Below are 17,277 nucleotides of genomic sequence, written 5' to 3'. Positions count from 1 at the left end.
AGCTTCCCATCTCTGCTTCTCTTGCCTTCCCTTCCCGTAGCAGGAGAAGCCTGGCTCTGACGCCACTTCCCCAGCAGAGCAAAATTAGATGTTACATGTACTCTGTGAAGGCTTGAGTCAGCGCTGCCTGGAACAAACCCGCTGGGAAACCACAGGCCTTCACTAACCTCATGGCCAAAGCAGGCAGTGCAGGATGTGCTTTCACCTTTGCCTGTCTCCTCTAACACAAATACCTGGCAAAATGTGCGTTTGCAAAAATCATATGAAAACAACAGTCCTTCTCTGGAGGGAAAGTGAAGATACAAACAGCCAGTGACAAATGTGAGCTGTGTTGCTAGGTGCTTTTCTGGATGGCACTGGCGAACAGGGGGCGGGGGGATTGTCATGGTACAAAAACCTATGTAAAAGAGAAGGATTAATCACTTCACCGGAAAGTGCATAGGGAAAGTAGGAAGTAAACAGTTACAGTCTCAAAAACGTCCAGTTCAGCAGCATTTGTGAGCTGACATAGCTGAGAGAAGTGGAGAAGAAGGGCTTTTTTGTTAAGACACAGGGATCAGAGGCTAAGGAGATCTTGATCTGAAGCACAGCTCCAGCGGGCCTTCCTGATTCTGCCTCAAGTTTCATACATTTCCTTAGGCAAAACATTTAATCTCTCTGTACTTGAATTCCTCGTTTGTAAAACGAGGGTAATACTTCCTTCCTCTGTCTTGTGTAATTAGTCAACCAGAGCCACAGCCATAAAAGAACTTAGCTACCTAAAGTGAAATTTAAGTGACTGAATTAAAATATGGATCCTCAGCTTGCTCTCTCAGCTGCTGCCTAGAGCAAGAGACATCCGAATTCTGTAGGTATACATTCTGTATACATGAAGAAGTCCCATACACCTCTACGTTATCACCTAATATTAAACCTTTGAGGTACTTTAGTTCCTTTGCAGATTCAGCCTTAACCTCTTCTGGGGGTATCATGTGGGGATCTATCATAGTGACCCTTTTAGAAGTTATCAGCTAGGAGACAGAAATATTTGTCTTCCAGGAAACCACAGGTGAGTTGCAAACTTTTTAAAGAGCAGGCTGTTTGTCTGATAAGAAGAGATGTCAAAGAGAGAGGGTTTAGTGGAATTTAGTGATGAATGAAGGGTGCTTTATAACAGGGGCTGTGTGATCCCTTTGAAAGACTTTGAAAGATCAGGAGCATACTTATCCTGTTTGACAGCATCACCCCCAATGTGTCATTAAAGATATTGATGATTATATAGCTGTAACTCAAGTGTTGTGCTTAAATAGCTAACTTCAGGAAGACACGTCAGATCATTAACACAAACAAGTTAAATTATCTATTTTATATCTAGTTTTGCAACCTGCACATAGGAGTCAAGGCAAATATCTGAGGTTCCTTGCTTAAAAGAAGAGTTACTATGTCTAATAACCAAAGCAGAGCTGCTCACCAGGAGCATCAAAACTTAACGGCATTTGCAAGAAAATTATGTCACATTCAAATCAATGTTGATAATTTGGGTGGCATTTATAAAAGGTAAAGCCATTCAATTAACACAGTCAGTGTCATATTGTCAGTGATGAGGATTATGAGATTTTGAATTCCCCATACAGAAAGACATTTGCCAAAGCAGAGTTTTGTTAGAATTTATTTACTTTTGTGACTTTTTTTTTTTCATTTGGACTTAAATAGCAACATATCAATGCCTTTTTTTGTGCAAAAAATCAGGATAATTCAGGCATCTACTGGTGTTATTCACATGCTTTTTCTTGTAATGTTCACAATATCAGCACTGTCCATGTGCATGAATGCAGGGGTGAACTTTTTTAAACTAGCAGAAGAAAAAACAAAAGCAACAAGACATTTTCTATGAAGTGAGTGAACTTTGTTAAATTAGCAGAAGAAAAAACAACAACATGTCCTGGTTCCAGTTAGGACAGAGTTAAGTAGCTCATAGTAGCTGGTAGGGTGCTATGTTTTGGATTAGGATGAGAAGAGCGCTGATAACATGCTGATGTTTTAATTGTTGCAGAGCAGTGTTTACACCAGGCCAAGGACTTTTCGGCTTCTCGCTCTGTCCTGCCAGCGAGCAGGCTGGGGGTGCAGCAGGAGCTGGGAGGGGACAGACCCAGGACAGCTGACCCAAACTGGCCAAAGGGGTATTCCATACCATCTGACGTCATGCTAAACAATATATAGGGGTGGCTGGCCGGGGTGGGGGGGCCGGCTGCTCGGGAATAGGCTGGGCATCGGTCAGCGGGTGGTGAGCAATTGCATTGTGCATCACTTGTTTTCTTACACATTATTATTGTTAATACTATTACCATTATCACTATTATTATTATTATTGTTATTATTATTTTCCTGTCTTAATAAACTGTCTTTATCTCAACTCACAGGCTTCACTTTCCCGTTTCTCTCCCCCCATCCCAGAGAGGGAGGGGGGAGGGTGAGCGAACGGCTGTGTGGTGTTTAGCTGCCAGCCGGGTTAAACCACAACAGTCTTTTTGGCGCCCAACGTGGGGCCCGAAGGGTTGAGATATCGACAAATCTGACCAGAGTGTGTTAAACTAAAATTGGTATAAGTATTGGACCTGCTTAATAGTTGCTAGTCACGATGTTGATTGCCATAATCTCCAGTCTGCTGTACCTGTATTCCAAATTGAGTTTTATGGTGCGTTACTTTCTGTATGTGCTCCCTGTTGCACTGTTTATCCTTTCCGGGCCCTGGTTTAAGATTGTTATGGTACTGTGCGGTGTAACAATGGCTTATGAAATGATGAAATATCTGGTCACGACTTTAACCTGGTATTTGTACTCAGCACTGACGTCGACTCTATACTTTGGAACCCATATCTCGGAAACTATTAGCAATTACACCTATTGCCTGTTTTCGTTAGGGAGCCAATCTGTGAAGGGGACAGGGGAAGACATGTTTCCCTACCTGTTCACTCTCCCTTTCTCCTTCACCACCACCCTCTTATCCCCCGAGTTAGTTACGGTGGTTCTCCGAGATGTTGAATATCCTTGGGATACTCAGACCAGCCTGCTCTTGTTGTTATGTCTCCTGAATGCGCTTCAGATTTTGTGGAGGGTTAAACAACTACTTAGGAATCTCATCCGGAGATCTGTCTTGAGGCGGGATAGTTGCGAGTGGCAGGGAGTGTGGGAGGATATGGGCAGGTTTCTAGAGCAGTGGTCACCTCCAGTGTTTTGGACATTCACCCCTGAACAACTGCAAAATCCTAAAAAGCTGGCAGAATGCTTGAAAAAAAGGTGTCATGACTCTGGCAGTTCCAAAGTGACACAAATCACTGTAGCGTGCTGGGGTCTGGCTTGTGCCTATCGAGCTGCAATTGATGTTATTAGCAACCTAGCTCCAGCTCCTGCAGCCGCTCCAGTTCCAGCTCCTGCAGCTACTCCAGCTGCAGCTCCTGCAGCCGCTCCAGTTCCAGCTCCTGCAGCTACTCCAGCTGCAGCTCCTGCAGCCGCTCCAGTTCCAGCTCCTGCAGCTACTCCAACTGCAGCTCCTGCAGCCGCTCCAGTTCCAGCTCCTGCAGCTACTCCAGCTCCAGCTCCTGCAGCCGCTCCAGCTCCTGCAGCCGCTCTAGTTCCAGCTCCTGCAGCTACTCCAGCTCCAGCTCCTGCAGCCGCTCCAGCTCCAGCTCCAGCTCCTGCAGCCGCTCCAGTTCCAGCTCCTGCAGCTACTCCAGCTCCAGCTCCTGCAGCCGCTCCAGCTCCTGCAGCCGCTCCAGTTCCAGCTCCTGCAGCTACTCCAGCTCCAGCTCCTGCAGCCGTTCCAGTTCCAGCTCCTGCAGCCGCTCCAGCTCCTGCAGCCGCTCCAGCTCCAGCTCCTGCAGCTACTCCAGCTCCAGCTCCTGCAGCCGCTCCAGCTCCAGCTCCTGCAGCTACTCCAGCTCCAGCTCCTGCAGCCGCTCCAGCTCCTGCAGCTGCTCCAGCTCCAGCTCCTGCAGCCGTTCCGGCTCCTGCAGCCGCTCCAGCTCCAGCTCCTGCAGCCGCTCCAGCTCCAGCCCCTGCAGCCGCTCCAGCTCCTGCAGCTGCCCCAGCTCCTGCAGCTGCCCCAGCTCGTGCAGCTGCTCCCACTCCTGTGGCTGGGTCAGAGAAACGAGCTGTAGCAGTGCAAGTTGACCCCGCAGAGGGTATCCCAACCCCTGTGGCAGACCCTGTGTCTGGGTCAGAGAAACGAGCTGTAGCAGTGCAAGTTGACCCCGCAGAGTGTATTCCAAGCCCTGTGGCAGACCCTGTGTCTGGGTCAGAGAAACGAGCTGTAGCAGTGCAAGTTGACCCCGCAGAGGGTATTCCAACCCCTGTGGCAGACCCTGTGGCTGGGTCAGAGAAACGAGCTGTAGCAGTGCAAGTTGCCCCTGTAGACAAGGTGAAAAAATGGTATAGAGGCTCAGGTCGTTTAAAACGCAGACAGTCTTCTGCTAAGTCTGGGCGAAGTGAAGACGAGGCTGGGCCATCAAAGGTGCAGGAGACTGAAGATGAGGATGAGGATGGCGAAAAATCAACAGTAACTACCCGGACTCCATACCAGCCATCAAAGGTGCAGGAGACTGAAGATGAGGATGAGGATGTCGGAAAATCAACAGTAATTACCCGGACTCTATACCAGCGTGAGCTACGAGATGTGCGAAAAGATTTTGGTCGCTGTATAGGCGAGCAGCTTGTCACCTGGCTGCTCCGGTGCTGGGACACGGGAGCCAATTATGTGGAATTGGAGGGCAAGGAAGCCAGGCGGCTGGGATCCCTTGCTAGGGACGCATGCATTGACAAAGCAATTGGAGATGGAGCACAATCTCGCAGCCTCTGGAGGCGTCTCCTGTCAGCTGTGAAGGAAAGGTATCTCTTCAAGGAAGAACTTGTATGTTTACCAAGCAAATGGACCACCATGGAGAAGGGAATTCAGTACCTGAGGGAATTGGCCGTACGGGAAGTAATTTATAAGGACCTAGATGACGCACAAACATCCACAGATCCAGATGCAGTCCAGTGTACACCACCCATGTGGCGGAAGTTTGTACGGAGTGCCCCATCATCATATGCCAACTCATTGGCAATACTAACCTGGAAAACGGAGGAGAATCCCACAGTGAATGAAGTGACTAAAATACTCCGGCAGTACGAAGGAAATCTCTCCTCTTCCCTAAAGGCCTGTGTCTCAGCTGTGGAGAAACTCTCTGAAGAGGTCCACCAACTTAAAGAGAATTTATCTTCCCCTCCACCTGAACGAACCAGTGTCCACCAGCTAAAAGAGAATGCTTTAGAGAAACTTTCTGAAAAGATCCACCAACTTGAAGAAAGATTATCTTCCCCTTCACCTGGACGAACCAGTGTCCACCAGCTAAAAGAGAATGCTTTGGAGAAACTTTCTGAAAAGATCCACCAACTTGAAGAAAGATTATCTTCCCCTTCACCTGAACGAACTAGTGTTCACCAGCTAAAAGAGAATACCTTGGAGAAACTTTCTGAAGAGATCCACCAACTTAAAGAGAGTTTATTTTCCTCCCCACCTGTACAAACCAGTGTCTCAGCTATTAGGGGTAAACGTTCATCTATGCAAGGAAGACAATATGGTGGGCACACACACCGCGCCACCCTGTGGTTTTACCTACGTGACCATGGAGAGGACATGAGAAAATGGGATGGAAAATCTACTGCGACCCTAGAGGCACGGGTACGTGAATTGCAAAGGAAAACAATTGGGAAAAAGGAGTTCTCTGAAAGGTTTGCTGCTCCAACTTCCAGCAGGCAGTCCTTTAAACACAGAAATGAAGATTCTGACCAGGACTAGAGGGGCCCTGCCTCCAGCCAGGGGGAGGAAAGGGACAGTCGAGTTTATTGGACTGTGTGGATTCGATGGCCTGGCACGTCAGACGCACAGAAGTATAAGGCTTTGGTAGACACCGGTGCACAATGTACTCTAATGCCATCAAGCTATAAAGGGCCAGAGCCCATCTGTATTTATGGTGTGACGGGGGGATCCCAGCAGTTAACTGTATTGGAGGCTGAAGTGAGTCTAACCGGTAATGAGTGGCAAAAGCACCGTATTGTGACTGGCCCAGATGCTCCGTGCATCCTTGGCATAGACTATCTTAGAAGAGGATATTTCAAGGACCCAAAAGGGTTCCGCTGGGCTTTTGGCATAGCTGCTTTGGAGACAGAGGACATTAAACAGTTGTCTACCTTGCCTGGTCTCTCAGAGGACCCTTCTGTTGTGGGGTTGCTGAGGGTTGAAGAACAGCAAGTGCCGATCGCTACCACAACTGTGCACCGGCGGCAATATCGCACCAACCGAGACTCCCTAAGTCCCATCCATAAGCTAATTCGTCAACTGGAGAGCCAAGGAGTGATCAGCAAGACTCATTCACCTTTTAATAGTCCCATATGGCCAGTGCGAAAGTCTAATGGTGAGTGGAGACTAACAGTGGACTATCGTGGCCTGAACGAAGTCACGCCACCACTGAGTGCTGCAGTGCCGGACATGCTAGAACTCCAGTATGAACTGGAATCAAAGGCAGCCAAGTGGTATGCCACAATTGATATCGCTAATGCATTTTTCTCCATCCCTCTAGCAGCACAGTGCAGGCCACAGTTTGCTTTCACTTGGAGGGGAGTCCAATATACTTGGAATCGGCTGCCCCAGGGGTGGAAACACAGCCCTACCATTTGCCATGGACTGATCCAGTCTGCGCTGGAGCAGGGGGAAGCTCCTGAACACCTGCAGTACATCGATGACATCATTGTGTGGGGTGACACTGCAGAAGAAGTTTTCGAGAAAGGGAAGAAAATAGTCCAAATCCTTCTGAAGGCCGGTTTTGCCATAAAACAGAATAAAGTTAAAGGACCTGCACGAGAGATCCAGTTTTTAGGAATAAAATGGCAAGATGGACGCCGTCAAATCCCAATGGATGTGATCAACAAAATAACAGCTATGTCTCCACCAACTAGCAAAAAAGAAACACAAACTTTCCTAGGTGTCGTGGGGTTTTGGAGAATGCATATTCCAAATTACAGTCTGATTGTAAACCCGCTCTACCAAGTAACCCGTAAGAAGAATGCTTTTGAATGGGGCCCTGAGCAACGACAAGCCTTTGAACAAATTAAGCAGGAAATAGTTCATGCAGTAGCCCTCGGGCCAGTCCGAACAGGACCAGATGTAAAGAATGTGCTCTACACCGCAGCCGGAGAGAATGGTCCCACCTGGAGCCTCTGGCAGAAGGAACCTGGGGAAACTCGAGGTCGACCCCTGGGGTTTTGGAGTCGGGGATACAGAGGATCTGAAGCCCGCTATACTCCAACTGAAAAGGAGATATTGGCAGCATATGAAGGAGTTCGATCTGCTTCGGAAGTGGTCGGTACTGAAGCGCAGCTCCTCCTGGCACCCCGACTGCCGGTACTAGGCTGGATGTTCAAAGGAAGGGTCCCCTCTACGCATCATGCAACTGATACTACATGGAGCAAGTGGGTTGCACTGATTACTCAGCGGGCTCGAATAGGAAACCCCAGTCGCCCAGGAATCTTGGAGGTGATTATGGACTGGCCAGAAGGCAAATACTTTGGGATATCACCAGAGGAGGAGGTGGTTCGTGCTGAAGAAGCCCCCCTGTACAACAAGCTACCGGAAAATGAGAAGAAATATGCCTTGTTCACTGACGGGTCCTGTCGTATTGTGGGAAAGCATCGGAGATGGAAAGCTGCTGTATGGAGTCCTACACGACGAGTTGCAGAAGCTGCTGAGGGAGAAGGTGAATCGAGTCAGTTTGCAGAAGTAAAAGCCATTCAGCTGGCTTTAGATATTGCTGAACGAGAAAAGTGGCCAGTTCTCTATCTCTATACTGATTCATGGATGGTAGCAAATGCCCTGTGGGGGTGGTTACAGCAATGGAAGCAGAACAACTGGCAGCGCAGGGGCAAGCCCATCTGGGCTGCGGCATTGTGGCAAGATATTGCTGCCCGGGTAGAGAACCTGGTTGTAAAGGTACGCCATGTAGATGCTCATGTGCCCAAGAATCGGGCTACTGAAGAACACCAAAACAACCAGCAGGTGGATCAGGCTGCTAAGATTGAAGTGGCTCAGGTGGACCTGGACTGGCAACATAAAGGTGAATTATTTATAGCCCGATGGGCCCATGACACCTCAGGCCATCAAGGTAGAGATGCAACCTACAGATGGGCTCGTGATCGAGGGGTGGACCTGACCATGGACACTATAGCACAGGTTATTCATGACTGTGAAACATGTGCTGCAATCAAGCAAGCCAAACGGTCAAAACCTCTTTGGTATGGAGGACGATGGCTGAAATATAAATATGGAGAGGCCTGGCAGATTGATTACATCACACTCCCTCAAACCCGCAACGGCAAGCGCCACGTACTTACAATGGTGGAAGCAACCACCGGATGGCTGGAAACATATCCTGTGCCCCATGCCACCGCCCGGAACACTATCCTGGGCCTTGAAAAGCAAGTCTTATGGCGACATGGCACCCCAGAGAGAATTGAGTCAGACAACGGGACTCATTTCCGAAACAACCTTATAGACACTTGGGCCAAAGAACATGGTATTGAGTGGGTGTATCACATCCCCTATCATGCACCAGCCTCTGGAAAAGTTGAACGATACAATGGACTGTTGAAGACTACACTGAAAGCAATGGGTGCTGGGACATTCAAAAATTGGGATACACATTTGGCAAAGGCCACCTGGTTAGTCAATACCAGGGGATATGCCAACCGAGCTGGACCTGCCCAATCAAACCTGTTACGCACTGTAGAAGGGGATAAAGTTCCTGTAGTGCACGTAAGAAACATGCTGGGTAAAACAGTCTGGGCTACTCCTGCCTCAGGAAAAGGCAAACCCATTCGTGGAATTGCTTTTGCTCAGGGACCTGGATGCACTTGGTGGGTAATGCAAAAGAATGGGGAGGTCCGGTGTGTACCTCAAGGGGATTTGATACTGGGTGAGAATAGCCCATGAGTTGAATTGTAGTATGTTAATTATTATATAATAATGTATGTCATCACTACCATGATTGCTATATATCATAGATGAAAATGGTGATTAATTAGAATGTATTGGACAGAGTGTAACCTGAGCATGACATAAATGGTATGGAATAAGGGGTGGATATCTGTCCTGGTTCCAGTTAGGACAGAGTTAAGTAGCTCATAGTAGCTGGTAGGGTGCTATGTTTTGGATTAGGATGAGAAGAGCGCTGATAACATGCTGATGTTTTAATTGTTGCAGAGCAGTGTTTACACCAGGCCAAGGACTTTTCGGCTTCTCGCTCTGTCCTGCCAGCGAGCAGGCTGGGGGTGCAGCAGGAGCTGGGAGGGGACAGACCCAGGACAGCTGACCCAAACTGGCCAAAGGGGTATTCCATACCATCTGACGTCATGCTAAACAATATATAGGGGTGGCTGGCCGGGGTGGGGGGGCCGGCTGCTCGGGAATAGGCTGGGCATCGGTCAGCGGGTGGTGAGCAATTGCATTGTGCATCACTTGTTTTCTTACACATTATTATTGTTAATACTATTACCATTATCACTATTATTATTATTATTGTTATTATTATTTTCCTGTCTTAATAAACTGTCTTTATCTCAACTCACAGGCTTCACTTTCCCGTTTCTCTCCCCCCATCCCAGAGAGGGAGGGGGGAGGGTGAGCGAACGGCTGTGTGGTGTTTAGCTGCCAGCCGGGTTAAACCACAACAAACAAAAAAAACCAAAAACATTTTATATGAAGTAAGATAGGAAAAGTCTATAAAAACACAATTCTCAACAAGTCTTCAAGTTCTGATGACAATATACCTTAGCAAATTAAGATAATTACCTAATAATGCTACTACATAAAGGACAACTACTTTTGAAAAAGTATGGGATGGGAGAAGGTACAAAAATCTTTAGTGGAAAGCTAAACATAACATTTACCTTTTAAAAAATCAAAGATCTTTCCAAATACTTTGCAGCTGTTAAAAAAAAAAAAGAAAAAAAAAAAGGAAGGGAAGGGAAGGAAAACAGAAAAATCAGTTTTACTAGAGAAACTTTATTGCTTTCTTTGGATAGATATGAATTTGTTTTAGTGCTCTATAATGCGTTTCCTGAAATATTTTTTTAAAACATAATTGAGATATTCTTAAGCAGAAAAATGCAATGTATATCAGAAATTATAAAAGACAATAGGTAAAGAATAATGACAAATAATTAAGCAGTGAATTGTTAATATCCTGCACAACACTTCTGGATGTAGAGAAAGCCCCTATCCATGAAAAATATTTGGTACGATTGCAAGTTACAAATCTGAAGGAGAATTAAAGACAGAAAAAATAGTATGCATTATGATCCTTTAGAAACCTGAAAATAGAAAAGAAAATTAGACTGAATTATGAAATATGTCATCTAATGAACAGTAGGAAATATAATTCCAAACAGCAGTAGAAGGGCTGGGGCATGGTGCTAATGGCAGAGACTCGCTGGTGAGCATGAGCACTGAAATTACTAGTCCATTTCACATTCAAGCTGACGTGACAAACAAAAAACACCCCCAACAGCCAATGTGTTGCAGAGGCAGGGGAAATACTGTATGCATCAAGGTTGTGTAAGAACTATCATCTGGAATATTGCATCACTGCAGCAGATATACTGTGTACAGGAAAGGTGCCCACAGGGGATCAATGTAATTCAGGAAGGGCCATAAGCTTAAAAAAAGTCACCATAAAACTCAGTCTGTCTAAATGATGACAAAGACAGGATATTGTAACATTCTATTAACATATGGGAAATAGAGATTAATTTTTAGTGTAACTAATAGTCATTTAGCATGGCATAATACATATAAGTCTGGGTAAATGAAATGCAATTAGGAATAAAATTTTAAGAGGAATTACAAGAAAAAAACTTCTTGTCAGTGAAATATATTTGACTGTGGAGTAGTCTCCCTAGGGAAATAATGAAAGCACTGTCACTTGGGACTTTTAAAATTACACTGAATAAAAGAAAAGCCCACAACAGAGTATCTAGAAGAGAGAGCAGTCCTGGAATTGGCCTCAGGGAGTCAAATTGAATGACTTAATTGGTCTTCTGAATCTCTAATTTCTGTAGGACAGACCACGCCCTATGTGTTTTCTACACAAGAGAAAAATAAGCTCAGGCAGTCAGTCTGTGCTTGGGATATTTAGTTTCCAGCTGTTGATGCTGAGGTGGGAAGAGGGCTGAGCTCCCCAGCCAGGCCCCGGTTGCTCCATTCTCCCGTGCACCCCCTCATCCTCTCCCTCACTTTCCCTGTCACATCCTCATAGCTTGCTGAGCAACAGCAGTGTGGCCCAGATTAATTTATTTCAGCGTGTTGCAGTCTCTCATCTAGGGGCACTGGTGTCAGGAAAAAATGTCTTTCCAAGAGCTACTTCTGCTCCATGTTCATAAATTTAAAGAATTATCCTGTATACAAACATTTTATATGGAAAAATAATAAGTGGTCATGAGTCTTGGGTTCTGTCTTCCCATCTAATTGATCAGATGCTCCTTCTTTTTGTCTGAGCCCAACAGCTGATTTTCTTTTTGCTGTCTCTTGGTGTGACATTTCTTATTCTTTGATCATCCAGAGAAAAGTTCATCTCATGTTTCACATTTCTACATTCCATTTTTTTTTCTCAACAGAAACAGCAAAACCGAAAAAGGAAATAAGAAAAACAGTCACTTAAGCCAATACAGCTGTAACTGTGGAAAAGTTTTTGTAGTGTAAAACCAGTAACCTCAATTCTCTCGTATAACATGACAGTTTTCTATGATGTACCAGCACGGTAAGGGAAATGTGATTAGAGACTTAATGTGAAAGAAAAGAAAGTGCGACTGGAGCACAAAATACTCGTGATACTATGTGCATATATAAGGCTTTGTTAAATTCAGTCAATCTTAATGTAGTCATAAAATCAAGCAGTCTTAAGCTGTGCAGAATTTGTACTAGGGCCATAGACAGGGAAGTGGGATGACAGCCAGATGCAACTTTTGTCTCAGTTCATTTTGTATGCAACTGTGATTCAGCAACCTAATAACAGATAGCAAATTTTAAGCATGTGAACATCCCTATCAAAACCATTCTGCCTCAGCAAGTGTTTAATTAGTCTTCATTTACAGAAGTGAGACCAGCAGATCACCATAATCTGGCCATGATGAAAAGTGATAACAGTTCTTGTAAATGAGAAAGGATGTCCACTACTCAGATGAATGTGTTTGTTTTTGTTGTTGTTTTTGTTTTGTTTTTCTTTCTGACTGGGGGCCATCGGATGAAACCAGCTATCAGATGCACAGTGACTGTGACTCTGTGCTGTCTGCCTGAGCTCTCCTGTTTCACACAACAGGAGCTGACCCTTCTAACCAGTCTCTCCAACTGGAAGTCACATTCTTGTCCTGTTCAGTGTTCTTCCTGCCCTTTTTGGTATCTCTTTTAGGTTTCTTTTTGCTCAGCTCTTTCAGGTCTTATTTTGAGTCATCCCAGGTCCTTTTACTGAATGTAATGCTGAAGTGCTTAACACCTATCAGGAGCAAGGTGCTGAGGTGCTGCAGGACTAACTGTTAAGCTCTTAGATCTAAACCTGGGGATCTACTACCAATAAGGGCATGGACCTGTTTGCCTCAGCCTGCCCCTGGTTTGGAAATGCCTCTGATTTTGTGCATCTCATATCAGGCATTTATCTGTTATATACCCATGATTGGTTATCTTGGTGGAACAGGCTCTGCTGGTGTTGTCTAATAGTGGTTGAAGTCAATGGGTGTCCTTTCCTCAGTTTCAATGGTGTTCTGCTGAAGTCCCATGTTATCAAACCTACTATAAATTCTGGAATTGACGCTTGCAGTCAGGACACCCGCTTCAAAATTATCTTTATTTATTTCAAATATGTTTTTCATGTTTGTTTGTTTTTTGTTTGTTTTTAATATTCAGTTTACTTTTTTCCCTTTCTGACCCTTCTCTGAAGTCCTTGAACTTACTGCTCAGCTATGGATAGTAATGTTACCCAGCTTTTTATAATAATAATAATTATAATAATTATTATTAATAATAATTATAATATTGTTAAATTTTATTTTAAGATGTATAATCCTGTGAAAAGGAGGCAATTGCTGCTCACCCTATTTTAAGGGGGGGGGGGGGAAGTGTGGTACTCACACCTTGGAATGACTGAGCTGGGGAGAGAGAAGAAGGCCCTGGCATTTATATTGTATTGCCAGTGACTTCAGTGAGCATATTCATGTGCTTAGAGCTACATAAAAGCTTTACCATTTCCCTTGATCTGAAGCAATCTCCATTCCTCCTTCAGTCTCTCCTAAAGTCCAGACCAGAAATGCTCCCCCCAGATCATTTGCTGAAGCTAGACTGAAAAAAAATAATAAAGGCATAAATGAGCACTTGAAAGATTCTGTGGAGTATTAGCAGAGCCTTTATGGACTATGATAATGGCTTCTCCAGTTTGGGGTGGAGAGAGGCCCACATACAAAGAAGAGTCTTGGGCTTCGTGTTTCATTAAAGAAAGGTTTCAGCCTTTTTCCTTACAAAAAACAGCTTTGAAAATGGAAAACAACACAAACTAATCATTATGGTTGAAAGCACCATCATTAAAAAATCTCTCTTCATTCACAGGCTCCTGACAGCTGGTCGCTGGTTCCTGAATAAACACAGCCAGCGCCACGTTGATTTTGGGGAAGACACATTTCTCTAGCCTCCGGGGCCACTGTAGGCCCCCCAGGCTACCTACCAGCTGGCCACCTCCAAGAGAAGCAGCCCCTGGCCCCCTCCGTCAGTATAACCTCTGCCCGGGGACAATACCCCATTGAGGGGTTTAGGATGCCGTGAATACCCACCAGCCAGCTTTGTCCCTTTCCGCTTCTCTGCCCCACTCTCCTCTCTCTGCCCTCTCCCAACCTCTCCCTTTTCTCTAACAGAATATTTCCCAGCCTGAGAGTCTTTTGCCACAGTGGGTCCTCTTGTCCTACCATCACGCCTCACTGAGCCTGCTGTCCTCGGAGCAGCCTTGCCTCATAAAGTCTGAGCAGGGAGATGCTGAACTTTATTTAGTGCCACACAAAATAATACCAGCAGCTTCCCAGCCACACAGGCAATAGCGGCACCCCAACACTTAATAGGCTTAAAACCAGAAAGGAGGCCCATCTCCTGTAACCCACCTGTTTCTGGGTTAGATTTCTGGACACCTACGTTTCCTTTCAGTGTGTCATTGGCTTGTATCCAAAGCAATTTTTGATTCTTCCATCAGCTGTGTAACCCTCTATATTCCCTGCTGGGCCAGACTGCGTGTCACTGTTATTCCAAGGATTCTGCAGATGCTCCAATTGACAACAAAGTAAATATTGCAAACACTTCACAGAGAAAAAGTGAAATGGAAAGACAAAGAGTAGAGGGAGTGAAACTGGAAAGAAAATCAGCATTGGACTGATTACATATTGCTTGCTAATAAGCACAGAGGCTGGAAGTCAGGAAGGGGAGGGAGAGAGGGAGGAAAACAGGGAAAATAAGCGGGAGGGAAACCAGTCCTACAGGCAACACCAAATGGAGCTCATAAGCAAACATCTGCTTTGAGATGTCTAAAGAGAGAGCAAGGCTTTGTGTAGTTTGAAAAAAAAGAGGCTGTCATATGTATTTAATGTTTTAGACACACTGCGTCTATGAAAAGTTACTGAGCATTTATTCCTTTATTGAAATAGAGCTCAAGACAGAAGTTCAAACTGCTGAAGTTTTACTTCTATTAAAAAAAAAAAGTGACAAAGGCTTCAGTTTCTCTATAGTTTGTTTGTTTGTTTGTTTGTTTGTTTTTTAAAAAAGTATTCACAATCATTCAGGAGTAAAAGCATATTTCCCAGGGTGTAAAATATATTTCCTGGAAATATCTATGTAGGAAGAGTCACTATCTTGCGGGTTTACTGCTATTGTGAAACAACTGTCAAGGTGAAATATCAATGACATTAATATGACACCATTAGCATGCAGAATAAAAACAGAGAGGCAGGTTTATACTGTAAGGTTACAACAATTCATACCTTACATTAAAGGACTGTGGAATATTGCAAGTTGGAAATGCAGAAATCCTACACTGGGTGCTACAAGCTGCTGTGCAAATTCTGCTCTCATGTTGCTTTTGTGCCTTATAAAATTACTTTCTTAAATGATTCCTCTTTTCTTTTTTTTTTTTTCTTTTTATTCTTTTTTTCTTCCATAATAACTGTATAGACATTGGTGATTTAGAGTTGTTCTGGTTAGTATTCATATTACAAAATTAAATCAGACTTCCTCACAGCACATTCTTCATTTTAAAAGTTCCTTCCCATTTAAAATTTCTTTAGATATGAGATGAACTGTGATTAAAATGAAATATTGCATTATTTATCTGGCATTTTATAATGGCAGGAGCATGATAGCTGTTCTCAGTGTCACCCCAAATTTCTTTCATTGTAGCAGGCTCTGAGCAAACCCATAGTACTTTGCAATCTTTGGCCTGGGTGGAAGGATGGAAGAAAGGAGACAGAGCCCAAAAGAAGTGGAAGACTATGCCCAAAGGCAGAAGATTATACCCAGTGACCAGCCATGCTGAGATGAGAATCCGGAGGTGAAGTCTTGGGTTCCTGAAACAGAGAAAATTGTGCTGATGGCATCAGTGAAGCTTGTTTTGGGGCTGCTACTTCCTATGCCCAAGTCAGCTAATATCTGATCCATGCAAGTGCACTCCTTACTTATTATCTACATTTCTTATAGCTTGGGAAGAACACTTTCAGTCTTTCTACTGGTTCTCTACATTTTGTTATTTTCCCAGTTCTCTTTTGCCAGTAGGTTGGGAGGATAACACTGTATGGAACTGTTTGTATTTAAAAATAAATGCACACTTCTGTTGGAAAAAATAAACTGTGGAGAAATACTTTGATTGTTTTTAGATTCTGCAGAAACGTCCTCAAAAAATTCAACTTGCAGGCTAAGTCTGACTCAATAGAACCTGTTTAGTGTAAAACTCTAGTTTGAAAATAGAGCCGCAATTAAATTTAAACAATCACTTCTAAAAATAAATGTTGGCTATTGGATTGAATTTGTTGCTAAATTTATGCATGACAGTTCTGAGCAATAGTCTTAGGGATTACCCCAACATTTCCCAGTAAGGAAGGGAAAAATCACTTGTGATAATGTTAAGTTGTATTTTCCTGTATTTTCCTCCTCAGTGTTTTTTACCTCTCAGGACTTGCTCACACTGCAGTTTCATGTAAGTAACTCTAACTGGTGGCGTGTAGAATTGTCGTGTAACTTGTATTTTCGAGTAAGTAATGTATACACAGACAAGACAAGTCCTCTCATTCTGCCCACAGGCAATGGGCAGTTTTCCCCTGCAAAATGAGGCCAATATGTTACAATGTATAATGAGGATGGGATTTCTAGTTACCTGTCTACAGGTAACTAGAAAGATGTATGTTTTCTCTCCTAACCTCTTCTGTGATGAGTTTCCCAGTTTTTGTGGAAATCACTAAGGAACTTAAACTCCTTCCTGAGTCTGTGTTGAGTCCTCCATATCCACTGTTACTTACAAACAAGCAAGGAAGGGTAGAAGGTTTGAGAGGGCCTGCTGAAACCAACTACAGACCACTGGCTGAGCTGACTTAGCACACAAATACCTTAAAAAAACTTAGGCGCTCTTTCCATAGTGGAGAGGTTTCCCTCTGAAAATGCAGTTTTTTTAACTGCTGAAAATTTTCATGGCTTTGAATCATTCACAGCTGCTTTTTCCCTGATCCCAAAGCATCACTCATGTGAAGCACTGCTGATTTTCACCAGCTTTGCATTGCTGACACCCATCCCGCTGCCTCATGGGGAAAACAGACTTCTGCAGGCATACAACTGCGACTCATCAGCTTCCACGAGCCCAGTTTCTTTCCACATTGGATTTCATCCTAGGTGCAGCACACATTGCACATCCAGTTTAAAAACTGGGGATGGGGGTAGGGGTGCAGTCAGCCACATCACTCAGGCAGAAGGAAGAAAGGGAAATGAGAACTTCTTCTGAACTGCTGGCTTCTGCATGCTGCTCCGTCGCTCCCTGCCAAGAAAAGCCCTGCATTTACAGACATTTACAGCTGGGGAGGGTGTTTGGCAGGGCCCCCACAACATTGGTCTTCCAGCTGCCAGCGATTCAAAGGAAGCAGAATCATTTCTCAAAGACCACTCCTGCTGCTTGACCTCTGATAAAGCCCTTAATGCCTGGCAAG

General features: G+C 44.5%; 1 long non-coding RNA gene across 1 annotated transcript in view; it reads left to right on the top strand.

The window, feature by feature from the left end:
- LOC308188793 overlaps positions 1 to 16,371 on the top strand; it is a 65,669-nt gene extending 49,298 nt beyond the window's left edge. Inside the window, exon 3 of the long non-coding RNA XR_013945771.1 lies at positions 15,488 to 16,371. This is a non-coding gene — a long non-coding RNA (uncharacterized lncRNA). The remainder of the gene's footprint in view (positions 1 to 15,487) is intronic.
- Positions 16,372 to 17,277: the final 906 nt, after the last annotated feature.

Source organism: Anser brachyrhynchus, assembly GCF_964034855.1.
Source record: "Anser brachyrhynchus genome assembly, chromosome: 2".
In the NCBI taxonomy this organism is placed as follows: domain Eukaryota; kingdom Metazoa; phylum Chordata; class Aves; order Anseriformes; family Anatidae; genus Anser; species Anser brachyrhynchus.
This window is presented reverse-complemented; position numbering and strand designations above follow the sequence as displayed.